This window comes from Acyrthosiphon pisum, chromosome A1 (assembly GCF_005508785.2).
Source record: "Acyrthosiphon pisum isolate AL4f chromosome A1, pea_aphid_22Mar2018_4r6ur, whole genome shotgun sequence".
NCBI lineage: Eukaryota > Metazoa > Arthropoda > Insecta > Hemiptera > Aphididae > Acyrthosiphon > Acyrthosiphon pisum.
Genome location: NC_042494.1, coordinates 79,137,751 through 79,159,782, shown reverse-complemented (window position 1 = coordinate 79,159,782; position 22,032 = coordinate 79,137,751). Strand labels below are relative to the sequence as shown.

The 22,032-nt window shown below is 27.9% G+C and overlaps 1 protein-coding gene across 1 annotated transcript in view; it reads left to right on the top strand.

Moving 5' to 3' along the window:
• LOC100163336 overlaps nt 1–22,032 on the top strand; it is a 156,971-nt gene that overhangs the window by 115,929 nt on the left and 19,010 nt on the right. The window lies entirely within an intron of this gene.

Genomic DNA, 22,032 nt, shown 5'->3' with positions numbered 1-22,032 from the left:
ACTAAAACGACCAAATCGGAAAAAACTGTTCGACCGAGTGTTCGTGTGCACGTGCGCGTGTGTGTGTGTTTGTGTGTGTGTGTCTCTCTCTCTCGATCTCTGCTTCTGTGTTTCTCCATCTCTGTCTCCGTTTCTCAAAGCATGTTTTTTTTAAAAATCTTGTCGTGTGCTGAAACGGATAAGCTATACAAGCGCGTAACACCTATTATATGACCATGCACATCTTCTTCGTTCCACCGGAACACCGTCCCCGCCGCGGGCACGCCACGCTATCGTTACAACTGCTGCTGCTTCCGCCGCCGTCCAATGTCCCAAGAATTATTTCATTTTTAACTTAAAAAAAAAAAATCTTATCAGACAACTTTTATAATACACCAGCGCCCACCTCTTGATGGTGTGCTGCTGCTCCAACAACAACTACGAAAGTGCAAACGGACTCGCGTGAACGGCCATGCGATTATCTGTCACGCCGGATGGTTAGTCACACGCGTTAGTCTAACCTAACCCGTACGTCGCATGATCAATGTAAGATCGTATGCTATATATATATATATTATCTTTATACGTATTAAAAAGGCGACCAAACGAATCGGACACTTGGGGACTGGTGGTAAACTGGTTAAAAATGTCCAGTGGCTAAACGGCCCGCTAAAACTACCGAAAAAACTATTCGACCGAGTGTTTGTGTGCGTGCGTGTGTGTGTGTGTGTGTGTCTCTCTCTCTCTCGCTCTGCTTATATATGTTTCTCTATCTCTGTATCCGTGTCTCATAGTATATTTTTTTAAACTCTCGTCTTGTGCTGAAACGGATAAGCTATACACGCGTGTAATACCTATTATATGACCATGCACATCTTCGTTCCACCGGAACACCGTTACCGCCGCGGGCACGCCGCGCCGTCGCTACAACTACTGCTGCTTCCGCCACCGACCGATGTCCCGAGAATTATGTTATTTTTAAAAAAAAAATAATGATAAAAATAAAGTTTCAGCTCGTTATTTTCACAAATTTCCCCCGAGAACGTGTTCCATAGTTGTTTGTATAGTAAATTAATATAAATGAAAAAGAAAACTGTAAGAAGAAAAATGCCACTTCACGACACGCGACTACCTATGAATAGTCGAACTTTTTTTCTTCAAATTGTAATATGTGAAAAACGTTTTTTGGTCGAGTACAAAACAATTGCCGTTGGTATCTAAAAGTAAAACGCAAATAATTGTTTTTAATAATTATTATTTTCTCCGCATCATTCTATAATGAGTTTAATGTATACCTACATTATAAAAATATGCTTTAATTTTTAATAAACAAATTCATATATTACAATATTCCCAGTTTTTTAAATGAAAAATGAAATTAATATAATATGTTTTTAAAGTTTGTAATGTACAAAATATTTCACGTTATTGTCATATTATGTAGTTAAGATCATCAACAATAATTTATAGTCATTGCTCCGTTTTATATATTTAATAATAATATTACATTTCAAAAAATATACTATATGATTTAATGTTATTAAAATATAAATGTACAATGTATTTGATTTATTTAAATTGTAAATTTATAATTTAAAACGGTTGCTATAATAATGTCTGAAATTGAGTATAATAAAAAAAATATAGTATCGTTAAACATATTTTTTATAGTGTTTTTGAAGTAAATAGAAGATAAAATGTAAATTTTCTTGTAAAAATGTAATGTATTTTAATATGAGGTGAAAAATGAGTACATCTTTAAGTCAAAAAATACATTTATTTTATTATATATTTTTCTTAATATACTTGTAATACAGCTATTGTGAATAAAAAGTCAAGAGCAATATACATTAAAATGTTATCATAGGTAAAGTTTGATCAAATCGTAAAACCATAGTAAAAGATTGATTAAATTACAAAACAGTTACCTAACAATATTCCTTTGAAAATTAAACCATCTAAGATATGATGGGTCCGGTGCTTTCTAACACCAGCATGTCACTTAATTTTGAATGTCGTTTACGATTTACGTGAATATTAAACTTAGTAAATCATTTCTCGAAACTCGGGAGTTTGCAGTTCGTACTAAATGTACCGAGCGATAGTTCTCAAAATGTTCATATCAACTCGAGACCAATTCTCTCGAGACCGTATAAATACCTTTACGACGTTTGAGCGACTTATGGGCACACTCGGTCGTTTACGGAGCTTTTTATATTTTTTTTTACTAAGGAGTGCTTAATCACACAGTCGTATACCGATCTCGAAGTCTATAGCAGACGCAATGCTATATTGGTCGTCTCGCAATAATTGCACTCGAAATCCATTTTAATCAGCATTTCACGGCTGAAACTGTTCTCTTCTTTATCCTATACATTTCAGTTTAAATGGTTAGTTTCTATTGATTATGTTTAACTTTAATTTATATGAACCTGTCTTCGTTCGGATCCGTATCGTCGAGTCGATATAGGATTCACAGGTATCACACTAAACTCTGAAAAAAAACCAACTTTATACTAGATTCCATTAGAGTATAATTTATATAACATATATTTTAATCGAATTCAATATAATTATTGTTCCCTCGAAAAGTCATTTATCGATTTTTATTTCCTAAATTGAGCAAAAATAGTGCTTTCTCGAGAAAAATATAAATTATAATAATTGTGAATACAATAAATTTTATCATGGAACACTTCACATATCATTATAATTTGGGGTAAACTTTTTTCTATAAGAATGGAATAGAAGAATATATTATGAATGGTTTAGTTCTCTCCGGAAATGTGTCAAACAAACGAATTAATCGAAAATGGTTTGCATAACCGAAAAAGTGTTTTATTTCGTTTCCTCGTTCCCCTCGCACGCCATAGGTTTCTAATATCGGCCAGTCGGATACATTTTTAAGCTAAAAAGGTCTTATTTACAAAAGGAAGCCTCTTTGCATATCAATTCGTTGAGAATAGAGTAAAGAAAAAAAATCCCGTGAAGAAGAAAATCGGTTAACCCACGATTTATTTCTGAATTATTTAGTCCCTCTTCCTTCGTGGTTAAGAGCTGGAGTTGACTTGGTACCTAAACTTAGTGATTTATCGGAGACGAAAGATAGAGACAATTTCTACTCAAATGAATATGTGACTAACGGAAGACAGAGAGAGAAAATGGAACTGCATTTTATGGGCTCTGATTTCACGTTTTTGTTTTGACCAATGCCACACTGTAACCATAATGTGTCCAAAAATAACAAGTATAGTACCTACCTACCTACTTATCGAAGTTGTATAATAATAAAATACGTTGTACTAGGGTAATAAGTTAATACAAAACTAAAATTTAATTTTTTATATACATAAGGACCAATGTAATTGTTTAATGAAAAACAAAAAATGTCAAGTATATTTCTATTTAAAAAAACTTGTTACAATCATTTTAATGTATTTATAACAATAATCATATTTTTGAAACGATCACTTTTCATATTATTTACCATACCTAGATGTTTATGATGTATATGGATTTTTTTTCAGTATTTCATTATTTAAATTATGTTTGATACTTTTTATCGAATAATAGTAAACCAATATTATTATAAATTTTTTTTTATAGTTAACTTCGGGGAAATAAATAAAACTATAGAAGTAAAACACATTGGTACAAAAAAAAAAATCGTTTGAGTCTATTGTATTCATATAAATTCTGAAAATTGTATAATTACATTTTATTACATTTTAGTTTTTAAAATATGAAAACTGACATATTAAATATCATATTGATAGATTTTTGTGTTTCATGATGGAATATTATTATAAGCAAGTTAATTTTATATGTTTTTGATCATACATAATAGTATAATCTAGAGACCGTAAAAATTAAATATCAAAGTGCTCACTGTGCTTTTAGCTACGTTTAGTTCTGTGAAATGTAAATTATTTAGTATAGTAGTTATAGTGCTATTGACAGATCTTATAAATTCTGAGCTGTGAATGCATTGATTTTACAATGATGTGTTTTTTTTTTTTTTAGTTTCTCTCATTACCATTTTGGGTAGTAAAACTGCTTCGATTCAACAGTTTCTTGTTTGATGGGAAAGTGAATATTGTTGGTGCATTCGAGAATTCAAAATTTCAAATTCCCAGTAGTTTTCTTAAGTGCCGAGCAAAACCCCCAAAAAATTGTTGAAAAACGAGAATTTTTACGCAAAATCAGTTTTCAACAAAATTGATTTTGGTTTTTCATGCAACACTAAATTGCTGTAGGTATATGAATTAAGTATTACACTGAATGTTTATATTTATCAATTTTTATAAACCATAATATTTTTAAATTATTTTGACATGTTTTAAACCGTTTAAGTCATTTTCAATTTTAGATTCTGAGTGAAACGAAGAATGTATTGATTTTAAAATGATATGATGATTTTTTTTTTTGTGTGAGTCTGTCATCACCTTTTAGGACAATAAAAATGCTTGAATTTTCTTCAACAGTATCTTTTCTGATAGGAAAGTGAATCTAGTTTGAAGGGGTCAAAAGTAAAAATTTTCCAGTAGTTTTCAAAAGCGCCGTGAAAAACAAACGAAAAAATTAGGAAAAATGGGAATTTTTACGCAAAATCGATTTTGGTTTTAGTGTAACTCTAAAACATATGACCATAGATACGTGAAATTTTAACTAAATGTTTGTTTCAGCATTTTCTATACACCATGCCTTTTTAAAAATATTTTGACTTATTTTGAGCTGTTAAGGAACATCTTCAGTTTCCAATTTTTTTAGTTTTTTATTCTATAAATATCAATAAGATTTTGTTTGTTGGGTAAAAAAGCGTGAAAATTTAATGAAAGGCTCCTGATATATTGTTACAATAGCAGTTGAAAAATATTAAAAATACATAGGCAACGTTTTTTTTTATAAGCATTTAAAGATCGAATTTTGACAAAATTTATCAAATTTAAGATTCAATAATTATTTTGTAGTTAAAAATTTATAAAATGGTCAACTTTTATATCTAAGGATTGAAAATTTAAAACAAGATTCCACGTAAGTAGTTAATTCTGTTACCAAAAAATCTAAAAACACATAAGTACAGTTTATTTTTGTTGTCATATTAAGTTCAAATTTGGACGAAATTACATATTAAAATACCTAGAATTACTATTTTAGTTATTTTGTTGCGATTGTATAATATTATTCGTGGGTACATGAAACTTCTAAAGTATACTATTATATATCTATGATTGTATCACGGTTTGTTGTTGATGTATAACGCGTTATAAGTACCTAATGAATATTGTGATATGATTAATTTGGAATTTATTATAGGTACCTATTATAGGTCAATTTTTTTTTAATACCATAGATAAGTATATAATATGTCTTATACCTAGACTGACATACCGTCTCCACTCAGAATCGTTTTTCTTATACAATAATATTATATCATTGAATTCAAATTTAATATCATCCATTATAAAGTCGTAAAAGTTGTAATCTACTGTACAGCAGAGCGACATCCACTTACTCACCTTTTTTTTTCTATGAATATCAATAACATTTTATTTGATGGGTAAAAAAAGTGTCAAAATTCAATGCAAGACTCCTGATATACTGTTACAACAGCAGTTGAAAAATATTAAAAATAAATAGGCACAATATTTTTTTATAAGCATTTAAAGTTCGAATTTCAACAAAATTTAATAATTATTTTTTAGTTAAAAATTTATAAAATGTTCAACTTTTATAGCTAAGGATTGAAAATTTAAAACAAGGTTCCACGTAAATAGGTTATACATAAATTACTTTGTTCACAATAATATCATCAAATATACTTATAGTAATATCATATGCTGACAAACCGTTTCCGCTCAGAATCGTTTTTCGTCTACAATGATATAATATCATTGAATTCAAATTGAACACCATCCATTACAGTGACCTACTTGTAACCTACTGTACAGCAGAGCGACACCAACTTACCCACCTTTTTTTAGTTTTTTTTCTATACATGTCAATACAATTTTATTTATTGGGTTAAAAAGCATGAAAATTTAATATAAGGCACCTGATATATTGTTAGAAAAACATTTGAAAAATATTAAAAATACACATGCATATTTTTTTATAAGCTTTTAAAGTTAGAATTTTAACATAATTTATCAAATTGAAAAATTACACAAATTATTTTGCTGTTAAAAATGTATAAAATGTTCCTCTTTTTATTATAGCTAAGAATTGAAAACTAAAAATAAGGTTGTTGCGCGGAACAGTACTTAATTCTGTAACCAAAAAAATTAAGAAATATATTATATAAACACAGATTTTATAGTTATATATATATATATTGACAAAAAATAATAATACAAATCAACAAAAATGCCCGACTAACCAATAGCAACCAATATATAATACACTATTATTTTTTTAATAATAATATTATTAATTTTTATTTATATAACCAATAGCAACCATTTATAAACAAATATTTCTATCGTAAATAATAATATTTTTATTTTATTTTTTCTGGACAACCCTTATCACTTAGGGGTATGAAAAATAGATGTTGGCCGATTGTCATACCTACTGAATATGCATAATAATTTTCATAAAAATCGGTCAAGCCGTTTCGGAGGAGTATCGAGACTAACATTGTGACATGAGAATTTTATATATTAAATTATCCTAGACTGACAAACCATCTCGATACCATAATGATATATTTTATTATCATTGAATTCAAATTCAATACCATCAATGACCCACTTAGCCACTTGTAACTTACTATACAGTAGAGTGACATCCACTTAAGCGTTTTTTTTTTTATTGTTATTCATATCGACACAATATTAAAATTAACTATAGGTACCAATTTATTTGCATTATTTTTATTATTATTATTATTTTTTAATAAAAACGGCGCACACTTGTGTGAATATAAAAATGAACCTCGACGACTTTCGGATCCATCTCGACGCGTTTAATGAAAAACTGTAAATGTATCACACCGGTATAAAAAATTACCATAAGAAATGACTGTAGGGAAATAAATGGATTTCGAGCGACGTATGCGTATCATTCGTCATACTCATCGAATTACCCACGGAAAACCTTTCAGCCCCGAGGAACGTTGAATTTTCCGTATGCACACATACACACCTCCACCAGTATAATATTATGTATGTGTGTGGGCAAGAGTATTCATGCGTGCGTGCGTGTGCGTGCGAAAACGTCTTTTTAGTTTTGTCTTAAAGCCACGCCATATCGCTGTGTTATTTTAACGTGGCGGGAAAAACATACTATATACGTAATGTACATCTAAATCAACACGCTTTAAGCGCGCCTGGGAATTTATTTTCAAAGCGGTCGTGTCCCGTAAGAAGTTGGCCTTTCTGTCTCCGGTACAGACGCGCTTCAACCCTCCGAAATTAATTATATCGGTCGCCAAGTGCAGTCGAGACGGAACTGCCGACTAACACCCTTGGGTCCTATATCCAATCAATATAATTTATATAGAATATATATATATAAGTATGCACTTGATTTGAACCTGAACGTTGTGGTTGAGTAGACAAGGGACACGACCCACGGCGCCTTCTAATATTGTTGAAGCAGAAAATACTTCAAGACTAAAGACTGCCAACATAAAAATTATTCTTATTACATTGTGTGCTATGTACCGTTTCTTCGCCGTTACCGTATTTTAAACAACGTACAGTTTGACGCAGTCGTCATTCGATAGTGATTTTTTTTTTAACTCAATAGTTAACCGTTTATAGGAATTCACACTATCTGCAACCGAAAAACATACACCAAATATTTAGGTGTTTGATTTACTGACACGATTACGACTACTTTCGAAGTTGAAATCTATAGCGTTGAAATAATAGAAGTACTTTCCATAAACATTACATGGGTATAATTATTTTAATATGTAATAATTACATGTTCAGTATAATGACGCATCATGATACTGAATATTTCATTATTTTTCAAAAATACTGCATAGGAACTCTCGCTTTACTTAGGATTTCTTAGGGATAGTGGCACATATTGAAAATATAACCAATTACTGATGGTAATAAGTGATTTTATGGTCCACTATAACTCGTTTAAAACAGCCTCAAATTTTATACACCACATTATGACCGCCAAAACTGGAGTGACAAATTATCATAAAATAAATCCCATTTACAGGTATGACGTGTATTATACATACCCTGCAAAGTTCTGGCGGTAAAAACGGTAATTTCAGTTAATCTAAAATAATTCGAACACCGGATCGGAAATGGCTTATTAACCAGAGATGAAATAAACATCTTATTCAAAGGACGTACATTTTTTAATAATAATAACCTAACCTAACATCCACGTCATATTAGAGTATTACGGGTACCGAGTAACGATTCAACTCATAAGTTTCATACCTGTTTAATTATACCTATCCTCGGAATATTATTTTTATAATTTATTCATAATACTTTTGTAAAAATCAGTGAATGATTTAACCATTTCCATTTTCAAGACCCCGGAAAGCTTCAATCATATGGAGTATGGTAGTACACATTCATGGTTTATCTAACATATTATAGTATAATATGCTAACACTAATAATAATTGCACTTATTATTTTTAGGAAGTATTCTTTTTGATTTTTACATTATTATACATGTATACAGGAGACAATATAATATGAGTTAATTACTGCAGTATAGTGCCCGTTATACTCGGCTACTGAGACCTAAAATTAAAATATGAAAAAAGAATCTCATTGAAATACCCAAGTTGATGGAAGTTGACATTGGTCAAATGATTAAATACAACATTATTACTGTAGAAGTTTATTTCTGTGTTTATCAGAAAATATTACTAAACTTGCAGAAGTGTTTTAAATATTTTACATTATTCGAAGTGATATTATTAAAATATGTGTAGTCGCTCGGAGCAGTTATTCTTGTTCGTGTTTACTATTATAATATATACCCGTTTATAAAGTACATAATAATTACTATTTATTTTAGATATTATACTGTCGGCGTGGTCTCTCATTGGCGTATGCGTCTGAAAGCAATTATGATTAAGTGTGCATACTGAATATCGAGTAAAATTCGAATGCCGTCAGTGGTGGAATTAATATGTTTTATATAAATGAAAATTAATTTAGATATAAGAACAATGTGAACTTTTCTTTTTTTTTATCTTGTTACAAATATAAACTGAAACAGATTTATATTAAAATATTTTTGCTATACAATATTAAGCGAAGTTCCACCTTAATTTATTTATTCATCTGTATATCAATCGGCAATCGCTAGTTGTTGTCTTAAAATATACGCAGAGTATAATTAACTGGTAAAAAAAATTTCATACATTTCTAAGTTACAAGTGTTGTCATGTTTAGTGTTCCAGTTCATTAGTCATATTAATATCGCAATATAATAATCATTATTTCAATTCTCGTTTACTTTAAAATTTAAAAATAATAACTAAAATTAACTAGCTAGTGGTAATTTTTTTAAATAGATAATAATAGGCTGATTTTCGCTTATATTATATATTATATGTTATGGTTATGTATTTTTCTTTCAAATTAATATATATACTATAGCGTGATGGTCCTTATAGTAGGTAGTATTATTATTAGAAAAAAATATTATCGTGAAAAATATAATAGATGCATATATTACAAAATATATACGCATACGTTTGTTTATATACACACAAAGGATCTTGAATTTTTATGAGCAGAATGAAATCGCAGCAAACGCAATTGCGTTTCTTTGGAATAATAATAATATAACCCAATAAAACTTTATATGGCTACCGAGGTCTTTCTTTTGCTCCACGCAAATTTATGGTCGATACAATAACATTAACTCGATTATATGTATAAAAAAAATGAAGATTTAGAAGCACCATATGGAAAAAAATCCCATTATGACTGAACGAAATGCAACCGTAAGTTATAGTGAGTGTGTGTGTGTGTGTGTGTGTGTGTGTGTGTGAGCGTGAATATCTAGCAATTGTTGTTATTATTATGGGGTACAATACGTGTCACGAAAAATGTGATCAGGAAAATTGCTAGTAACATCTTTACTGCGGCCTTTGAGATAAAAGCGTTTTGGATGGTTCGATTGTATAAAATATAAATGTGAGTGCTTAGAACTGTATAAACGTTTAATAACGTTTCAATTTGTTCGACTTTCCTAAAATTTGCTGTTTAAAATTATTACATTTATTTAAATATCAAAATATCAAAATAATTAGTACCTGGCTCCAGCCTTTTTTTCTGCATTATGTTCCCTGAGGGAGAGAGGGAAGATCAAATATTTTCAGTACCCAAAATAAATACGATACAAAAAGTTCTGATATACAAATATCAGAGTATTCCTGGCTAATGGGATATTCATTTTTCTCCGGAGCTGGTAGGGGAGGTAATACCCCTCTAAAATAATCACTTTTTAGATGTATTAACTTCAACTACATAAAAAAAAAAATAATATGATATAAAATAATGAACTAATAGAAACTATGAAACGGACTCCTTCAAAGATGTGTACCTACTCAGCGTTACATTTTTATCTAGTAGCCATAAACGATAATTACAAAAAAGCTACCCAATCGTATTATCTTCGTTTATGATTTCAATGTCTATTGTTACGGTTCACAAATTTTAACTACTATTCAATTTGTCCAACAATACAGCAATACACAAAAAAACAAAAAAAGACACTGATGTAGTAATTGACTTCCCACCAAGTGGTCACCCATCCGGGAACTAGCAACACCGGCCGATACGTACACTCAGAGTATTTCCGCAGTTGAGTGTACGGACCGTACCACACCAAGCCACCACGTATTTATTTAATCGATTTGGGGACATAAATTAAAATTAAGTGAAAAAAAAAATACTCAATACTTTAAATTCCATTTATAATCAAGGTGGATAATAAATAAGTTTAGCAGCACAGCTTACTAGTCAAGAAAAACCTTGAATTATATTTTGCGATGAATGAGAATTTCCTCTTGATCTAAAGGTATTCGCATGCATATAATTAGATTTATAACTAAAATTTTAAAATATACCTGATAATATTATTATTACGAATAATTTGATTAACATAATCATCAGCTAACGTAAAATTTAAAAAAACAAGTGACTATGTTGGTTTCCAATTACAATCATCAAACTCAAAACAGCATAAACATTATAAGATTAAAAAAACAAAATAAACTATTAAAACTCACACTATTAAATTCTTAGATCGGTATGTAATATAAAATTAAGAACATATGTTTAATTATAATTATATTATTATTCGCTGATAGTGCATTATTAATAAGAGTGTGGTTGATACCAAGGGTGGAATACATTTTTTGAATTGAGTTACATGGTAGGAGAGATATGGAAAACTAAGAACCAAATTTTGAAAATCGAAATATGGCCCTCCACAAAATATTCATATTAGTTATTAATATAGGCTAAAGACCACGCCCCACTCACAATTGTTGTACCAATACAAATTTAACACATCCACAATAGTCACTGTAATTAACCTGACCTATTCAATAACGAGGTTCACTCGAGGTTACAGCAGAATAAGTTTCTTGTTTTGTGTTATTAAACAACTATATCTACGTCACTAGAACTTTATTAATCGTTATAAATTTAAAAATATATCAACTAAATGTTGTGATAACTTATAATATTAATACTATGTTACTACAATATTTCTCATCCGATATTTCTAGAATGATACTCATAATGTGTAGTTATCTGCAGTAGTGTCATTATAAATAAATAAGAGATACACAGACAGTTATATACAATATACCAATAATACTATACAAGTTGGGTAAAATGTATAGTATATAAAATTATTATAAAGAGTTTGTGAGTGCTTAATACCTATATTAATAATATAACCTTTATTTTGATTTGATATATTACGAGCAGGTATGTAATATTATTACCAAACACAGCATAATAATATAATATCATTGTTATTTGATCGCGAGCACAACTTATAAGTTGGAGTTTTCTGAAATATGACATATTTTTATCGTTTGCCTTACATGTTATATTTGATTTAGTCTGAATAAATTATATTAATGTTTGTACAACATTGACTATCGTTTTATTATAATTTGATGTAGTCTGTAGAATATGTATTTTATACCGTATCTGGATTTTATACGTGACTTTAATGTAGCAGAATCACTCACATCAAAATGTAATTTTGTTTGTTTCATACCATAAATACACATGGCCTGGGGTCATTCAAATTATATGTCACGATAGAACAAAGAATCGCCATGCATTGTAATTGCTCGTCATTTTATTAACATCGAATTCAAACAACACCATATTATTATACAGCCAAAGTAGATGAAATATGCTCTTAATGTAATTAGTGAATGCATAATATCCAAATATAATTAAGACTGGAAAATTGACATTGAAATGAAAATGAAAAATAGAATTATAATATACCGACATAATTTTATTGTTTATTTTAGTGTTTTAAGCAGAGACTGGAACCTTTATGTTTTTATTGGTTCGGGTTTAGGTTTCGGTTCTCAAAAACCAAAAATTTCGGTTTCGGTTCTGGTTTCGGTTTTTAAAAATATCGAATTTCGGTTACGGTTTCGGTTTCGGTTAATACCGGTTTTAACCCTTAATATTTGACTTTTTTTTTATCAATTAAGTATTATATAAAAAAATGAACATAATATTAATAACCTCTTTTTAGTGACAGGTATTTGTAATTAAGTGTAACTATTTCAGAATTTAGGTAATATTATAAAAAATGAATTATTATAAAAAAATAAATTAAAATAAATAAATCATTTTAATATTTAAAATAAATAAAAAATTATTCTTAAACAAAAAATAAGAATGAATTTTTAACACACTTGGGTGACCCATGTTTCTGTTTGATATAATAGTTTTTAACTTATATATAAAAATATAAATTTAAACAATATATACCGCGCTAATGAAGACGGAAGAACAGTTAAGTAGAATTGTCGTACAGAGCATAGTATAAAGAAAAGAGTTAACGATACCCGCATTAGGTTTAGGTATTTATATTATCAATGCAGGCATATTAGCAAGGTAACAATTATAATTTATAATTTATATGACAACTTACTCTGAATTCTGAATCACTTATAAACGTCCAAATTGCTATTATTTTCAGAAATTCTACATCAGCTATTGCGAATTGCGATTCAATAATAATATTGATATCGATTACATGGAAATTAAAATTTGGATTTTTGGTATTTCTTTTATGACAATTCTGTTGTACTTGTACACATAATAATATTCTTATTTCTTAACATTGATAAACTTTTATAGGTCTACAATTCTATAATTATTTATTATTACTAATAATTAGTTATTACCTACTTACACCATAGATAAAATATCTATTGGATTTTGGAACTAAAAAAACCGAAAAAACCGTAAAAACCTCTACATCAAAATATAGGTTTCGGTTTCGGTTCCTAGAAAAATGTATTTAAGGGTTCCGGTCCGGTTTCGGTTCCAAGATTTTCAAAAGGTTTCGGTTCAAAACCGGTCAATTTCGGTACGGTTCCAGTCCCTGGTTTTAAGTATATTGTTGATAAACAATACGCGAATAAATCGACATTCATAATATTTCGTAATTTAAGTACCTATATAATTGAATATCTATTGAAATACTCTGAACGTAATAAAAGCATTTTAAAAGAACAAAAAATAAATAAATATTTTAATAGAGAAAGTTCATAATATTTGCACACTTACTTTCTAAAGCTTACAGTTTGTTTTTATTTTCTTATATTTTTGTTACTTTATTGTATTAAAGAGCATTTTTACGGAGTCTTGAAAGGTTTTCATTTCTATAAGTTTTATATTGAAATATAAAGTATTATATTATGAAAAATATTATTAATAAATTGTCTATAATCCAATTTATGATAATAAAAGGTTTTGCCTTTGTGGTTTAAATCGAGTCACAAGCAGTTTATATATTATTTTCTTTGCATTCGTATTGCATCATGTTTGCTGTCAATTTATTATGATTGAATTAATAAACAGAAAATAAAAGTATAAGAAAGAACGTCTGTGATGGTTTTTCAAACAATAATAATTATTAAAAGGAGAAGTGTGTTTTTCTATTTTAATTGTATACAACTGTGTGTAAGAAATAATGTGTAATAAACATTTATTTCGTTTTACTTAACATTTACAGATTAAAATCGAATAAATTGCTACTATGTAGCTTGTGCTCTATTATCGGGTAAAGTTCGACAGTATGTGCTTGAGTATATTTTTTTTTAATAAGCTCACATAATATTATTATCTTATTTTATAATCAGCTAATTGAAAGCAATATGCAGTATCATGTCCATAATGTACGCAGTGTTAATCATATTCACGTATTAAATATACGAGTGTTTGTAATTAATTTTGTATTCATATTTCTCGAATTCACGTGAGCACTAATACCTACGGATTTTAACGAATAGGCGAAAAGTGACGTTCAATATTACGATATTATATACCAACAAATAATTTCGGATAATGGTCACGTTGTTTAATTTGCATAAAAATAGTCGTCAATTGACAAAATTAATTAAATATAATTTATATATTGGTACGTGTACGCGTATACCATATCCCATTGTTGTTGTCGTTACATTAAAAATGATTATTGCGTAGAAACATTTTGAGTAAATGTATAGATGTATCCGTTGGTGTGTGTGTGTGTGCGTGTATCCGCATTTTATACTTTCAATGATTATTCAGCGGATACATTTCTGAAAATGTTGACGTATTTACATAAAAATAAAAATTCAAACGAGTATAGTTTTTGAGTTATTCAACTTTATGTATATTATGAATAATAGGTCCATGATAATGAGGTTGAGAGATATGGGAATATGTTGATTTGAATTTTTTTGTAATAAAACAAGTAGAAAAAAGGTAGATTAGAATATTCTAATATATTACTATAGCTATAAAGTATGTACCTCAGTTCACGATCAAATCAGTATACCTAGCTTTGTGAACTAATTCTTCAGAGATTGAAACTTCTCATGTGTTGTATTGGGTAAGTACCTATAGCACATGGTATATTTTTTGCTCTCTAAATTTCAGGGATCGAAACCTGTTTAACCGGTATTCCAAAAAACCGCTTAAGACCGCGGTTTTCTCATTTCTAAACACCGGAACTGGAACCGGAACCAAAAGCTTTAAATCACCGATTAAAAAACCGTAACCGAAACCTAAGACTTTAAAAAACCGTTTTCAAAACCCAAACCGAAACAATAGAATTGAAAAACCGTTCTTGTACCGTTTTTGAAACCGGCCCTTATAATAGTTAGGTAATAGATAATAAAAATCGAGTCTACAATAATTAGATAGGAAAATAAAATGGAAATTTTTAAAAACCATTCCAAAAACCAAAACCGAACATTTTCTAAAACCATTCTTTAAACCGATAAAATATTTGAAAAACCTTTTTTGAAACCGAAACCAAAACCAAAAAAATTTAAAAACCGATTTTAATACCTAAACCAAAAGCAGAAAATTTAGAAAACCGTTCTCAAAAACTAAAACCGTAACCGTTAAAATTTTAAACGGTTTCGATCCCTGCAGTAAATTTTATAGTTAATTCTAAAATCAATTTGAAATTTTTGTCAAAATCGGTCGAGTTGTTTTTGAACATTAAATAAGCGTTAACCGTGTTATGTCATATACGCAAGGCTAGCTTGGTCGGTAGAACACCTAACTGAAAGTAAGAGTCTTACCATCGGTATCGTGTGTTAGAGCCCCACGTTGTGCCCTACTTTGTCGTGTAATATGTCATTCACTTCAGACGTAAACAAAAAAAAAACAAACCGTATTAAAAACACTTTTATTCATAACTTGCATCTAGTAGCAATCACGTCACGCGATCACCGCCACTGACCACCTTTCTGTTTTTTTCATATAATATTCTTTATACATTAATTGTACCATCTATTACCTAGTTTCAATTTTGCAACATCTACTAAAACTTACAGACTATAAAACTATTAATACTAAATGTTGTTACCCATTGCATAGTACATGTTTACTTAACCTAGTTAATAGTTTTAATACTAACAATGTTTATATATTATGCAAGATACAACACATACATTCATTCATAATATACCATGTGTCCACAAAAACTGAGTATACGCTATAACTCAGTAGCCCACATTACTCAGTACCCCGTACATATTTAAGAATTCTTTCTGCGGGAGGTTGATGATTCAACAGTCTTGTTTCATGTCCCGCAAAATGAATTCAAAAATGCGTATAGGGTACCGAGTAATATAGGTAGTTTAATTGTACAGTGTACCATGTTTTCGAGGACACATTGTGTAATATTATATTGATTATAATAAAAAAGACTCTTTCGTTGCTGTCGGAACCAATGTCAACCGTATTATAATAATATAAACGAAAAAATATTCGATTTTCGCGAGAAAAAACGAAATTAATGTGTGAACCACTCTACTATGGCACTCTATGGCTAATAGTAATATTAAAATAGTATATTATACATCACATATTATATGTATTTCATGTATGAAAATCTTTATTAGAACACTCAACTGTGGAAACGTCCCAACATTGTATTCCTGCCTGATTTCGTGATCTCGTTATTTTGGGATACATAACAGCGTCCGGGGCTTAACCACTCAACAGCTGACAGCCGTGTGAATGGTAAATTTTATTAACGAGTGTAGTGGAGTTGAGCTTTTATACATAGGATTTCCACGCACCTCTATGACGGTCGTTTTAATTACCACATGCTGCCAGAAGAAAAATCGATACGAGGGCAAACAGTTAAATCACAAATGTGATTCTAATAACTACTTGAAACTTTATTCGCTTACTAAAGTTACGTATATACGAACGTTATACCACACTTGGAACGGCGAGTGGGAAAAAAATAACGTTGATTTTTTCGTTTTGTATTTTTTAAATTCTCATTGTGTAAACTAAATTGTATAAATACCTACGTATGCGTTATTCATAAATAAGTTTTGAAAAATGTGCATACTAAAAAACTTTAAAGTTAAATAACATCCTATTATTAATACTGAAATTTATATTTGTATGTATATTTTTAATATTAATTCTAAAGTACCTAATTGAGTGGATGTATTTACCTGAATAAATTACTAAATATGATGTATAAATATTATGTTTAAATTGTTTTTAAATAAAAGCTATATAATGTATTAGAAAATAAATTTAAATGGCGTAAACATCATTTTAAACGAATAACCTATTTTATTGGAAAATATTTCGCTATTATTTTTTTAATTTAAATTTTAAACCATTACAAAATTGTTCTATAGTGACTATTTTATATTTTTTGCTATCGTGATATTATTTTATGACACTGTAATTATAAAATATAGTGACGACAATTCAAAAAAAAAAAAAAAAACGAATTTTGTATTATACCTTATTATAATATTTATATTATTATAATGTCAAATGATATCGATACCAAAAAAATAAATAAATTAAGTAATTAAATACTTAAAATTACAGAAATATTTAATTTTAAATATAATAAAAACAACTACCGACAATGACTCGGTCATCAACAAAATAATATATTACGTAAAATTATAAAAAATGTTGACGTTACAAAAACAACTAACTCACTCGATTTTATAAGTAGTATAATAACACATTCGAGGTGCTTGCTGTGGATGGACATCCGTGGAACTAATAATATAGATACATCATACATGTATAACGGAAAAGTAAACCTTACATTGATTATAATTCAATATTATTATTTCATTAACAGTATCAATGTACGATTTAAAAATAACTATTGAACGTACAGATACGACAACGTAAATCACACACAATCAAACGTTAATGTGTTTCCAACCGATAATATTCAGGCAAATTGCGACTTTATTTTATCGGTTTAAACATGAAATGCATTTGAAAACTACAAGACAACGGCACGTAAATTATATGAACAATTTTTATACGGTTTAAGCTTGCCTGTATATTTAATTCAAAATTCAAATACACGTATCTATATGTACCTCGACAATATTCTTTTTATTTATATTTATGTTTGTATTATTGATATATGTTCAACAGTCAACATAATATTACATATTATGATGATAAGTACTATTGATCATATTATAAAAATTACATTTCAAGCTTTGTTGTCGTTCAAAAAATAATTTATTGATGATTAAATGTTAGTGCTTAAAATATTTTTATTGTGGGTATCTCGATTAAATCACATTTAAACGAACATACATGTAGACTGAGATCTTAATATCTATATTATATGTGATTTCATTACATAACTAATTTACTAATCTATCGGTTGCCTACAAAGAATTAAACAAAAGTTTTTATTTTCTTCACTTCAGACAAATTAGCGCACTTACAAGTCGAATATCAATCGGTTGTATTATCGACTAATATTTATGGTACACGTTATTATGGTAGAATTAGTTATTTAATCAATTATTTTTAATGAAATACGTAATTTATTTTTAATTGATTTGATTTTAAGTTCTTGCTATCTATTAATAAATAATATAAACATATTATTCAAATTATGACTATTTAATATATAAAACAATGAATTACCGTAATATTTTAATTATATGACATTATACATATTTAAATTTGGAACTTATAAAAATGTGAGAATACAATTCCTATGGACTATAATCATATTTTAATTCACTGTTGCAAAATATATATTTCAGATATTTTAAATTTTTTTCAGATTTATTTCAAGTTATTTTATTACATATTTATAATAAAAAAACGAACAAGGGTTTGTAATCAAAGTAGATTAATATCTATAAATAATACGAATGACAAACTATTATTTTTTTAAACATAAAATCGCATAGTTTTATTTAAGAACTATTTGAGTATAAAATGTATAGAGCATTATTTTAGTCAATAGTAAATAAATAATACCGCACCACACTTTTTATGATTATTGATAATACATTATATTGAATTATCATTATAGACAAGTCATTGTTGTCGATAGATAATTAAACGAATCGTAAAAAAAAGGTCCAATGTATTTAATGTTTTCCTAGTGGAAATTACGCTTTAAATTCTATTTTGGAAAAAATTTTCTCATGAAACTTTAATGGTCATATCATTCAATTTCCAAAAACTATAAAATTAAAAAAATACAAAAATGATTGCAAGACATAGTGGGCCTTGGTAGAATAATATTATTTATAAATGAAGTGAGAGAAGTTTGTGACAGTGCCGGTAGACTGATGTGTCAAACAAATAAAGACACGAAAAATGATGCCCATTTGGAAAAATTATAAATTCAAAAGAACAATCCTGACTTATAAACTCAAACGGAAAATGAAATTATAATATCTCAACTTGAAAACGACAATTTGTAATCCTGATGGAAAATAAACAATACCATTTCTTATATTAAAATTAAAAACGCTAACTTGGATCAATACATTTTATGAATTAATACCTTTTAAGCTGTTTAAAACAAATAATTTTAAATAATTATAAGATAATATTAATATTGAAATTAAATGCATATTCTACATACTATTAATATTTATTTTAATTTTGATTTATTATAATTTATAATCTATACTTAAGAGTCATTAAAAATATTAAAATTAATTTCATTTATGTTTTAAAAATGTAAAACGGCGCAATGTATAGGCAATATTGATACATCATACATGAAGACAATAGTTCTATAATGGTTTATGTTTACATAAAATAAAATAAGAGTGATTTAAACATAGTATTATATTCTACATAGAATGAAAATTCACAGTTTATTAAAATATTTATTTTATTAACAACCACCAACCGAGTTTATAATTTGTATTACAATGATTTGAGTAATATTGAATACTAAATTTCATCGAGTATTTTTATATTTAAACTAGCTGTCCGACCTTCCTCCGTAAAGAAATTATTTTTTTATAATTTAATTTAAAAACATATGACTATTTTTTGGCTATACAAATAATATAATATAATTACATATGGGGTGGTAAATTTTATTCTTTTTATTATAGAATAGAGATAAGGTAGAAAAAAATGTAACAATAAATTATTTGTTCAATGAATAATATATATTTCAATTGCAAAAATACAAGTGCAAACAAATAAATAAATAATTAATAATAATAATAATAATAATAATAAACAAACAAACCGGTTTCCTTTGTCTCTAAAATCAAGTTAGATTCTTATATATATATATATATGAATACCATTTTAAATGTTTATAATATATTAAAACATATTATTATATTAATCATACGATTTAAGCAAAACATAGTATGACTGTATCATATTTTAATGTAAAATTAGATATAAATTAAAAGTGTCAAATGCAGTAATAGGTATTTGATTTTACTTATTTATTTTATATTTTCATGTTTCTAACTCAATTATTCTTATATAAATAGCTTTATTGGACAGATATATCATACCTTAAGAGCGAATCGATAATACATATACATCGTTCGTATATTTCACTATAAATTTAATGGAAAATGACCTTGTGTATGTTTATGATAAACTACGTGATTTCCGTGACATGTGTAACCTTATCAAAAGGGTCGTGGTGGTGACACGATCCATCGCTTTAATCATTTATTTTCCGATAACGAATAGTAATATACCTACTCAACTTAGATTTATGGACACGAAATAACAGGCTAATAAACTAAACGGAATATATATGGGAACCACAGTTATTTATGGATGATTAACAAATACAACAAATAACAATTCTGTTACAGATTTTCTTACTATTTCTATGAATACATTTTTATCAGATAATTGAATGCATTCATCCAACTACATAGTACATATCAATGCAATATCATCTTTTTTGATGTGAAGTTGTAGGTTAGAATAATATGATTAAAACAAATAAAATATAAATAATACTAAATATACATGCATATATATTATATATAATATATTAATAAATAAATAAAAACAATGCACTTATTATATCTTTGCAATATCTAAATTATATTTATAGTTTAATACAAAGTATTTAAAGTTATATCGAGGTTCAACCCAAAGCATATTTTGTTTCTAGTAACTTTAAATGAAAAACAAAAATTCAACACAGACTTTAAGTATAACTGAACTAACAAAATGCATTGGTGCATTTGACTGCACTCTTATTAAAATCTGAAAAGTTGTGTATAAACAAAAGAACGCAGTTATTCCCCATTAATGCATTGTATAGGATTAATGAAATGAAGTTTACTTTCATGAAAATAATTGGACTTTTTAATTATATAAATATTTAAACTATTATGAATAAACCACTTATACAGTGATATTTGTAAAACCCAATGTTATTAAATTTTTTTTTTTTACTATTGAACAATTTGTCACAGCTTAAATATTTACGAAAAAACAATTAAAAACATTAAACGAGTAGGTAATAAAATATAAAATACTTTGTATGTAACCAGTGGGTACATATACTACATGCCATGAACCCATTTTTAACGACGGTTGGTTTCTTGTTCGTAATAAATCATTTAGAAAATGATTAAAAACAAGACATTTGACTCTATTTATGTTTGGTGAAGTTAGGTGAACATTCTACACACTGACAAGTTTTACCAATACTTTGAAGACATTTTCAATGTTACCCAATTGTCTGCCAGGTATTTTAAACCATTTAGTTGTATACTTGTATCCCTCTATCTCACAATACATATATTTAAGAATTAATGTGATCACAGAACCTAAATATTTTTGAATTGTTAATGTATGACTGAAGTTAATAGTATTATAATGTCAATGATGATATTTTATTTTAAATTAATGTGAAATCTTTACATACTATGAAATATCAAATCTGGGCGTGTATGTTGAATTATTGCATATTTGGTTGTATATTATAGTCTTAGATTTGATAAAAATAAAATATTATATATATATCTAATGTTATAAACATTATAATATGCTTATAAAACTTTGAATCCAATAATAAA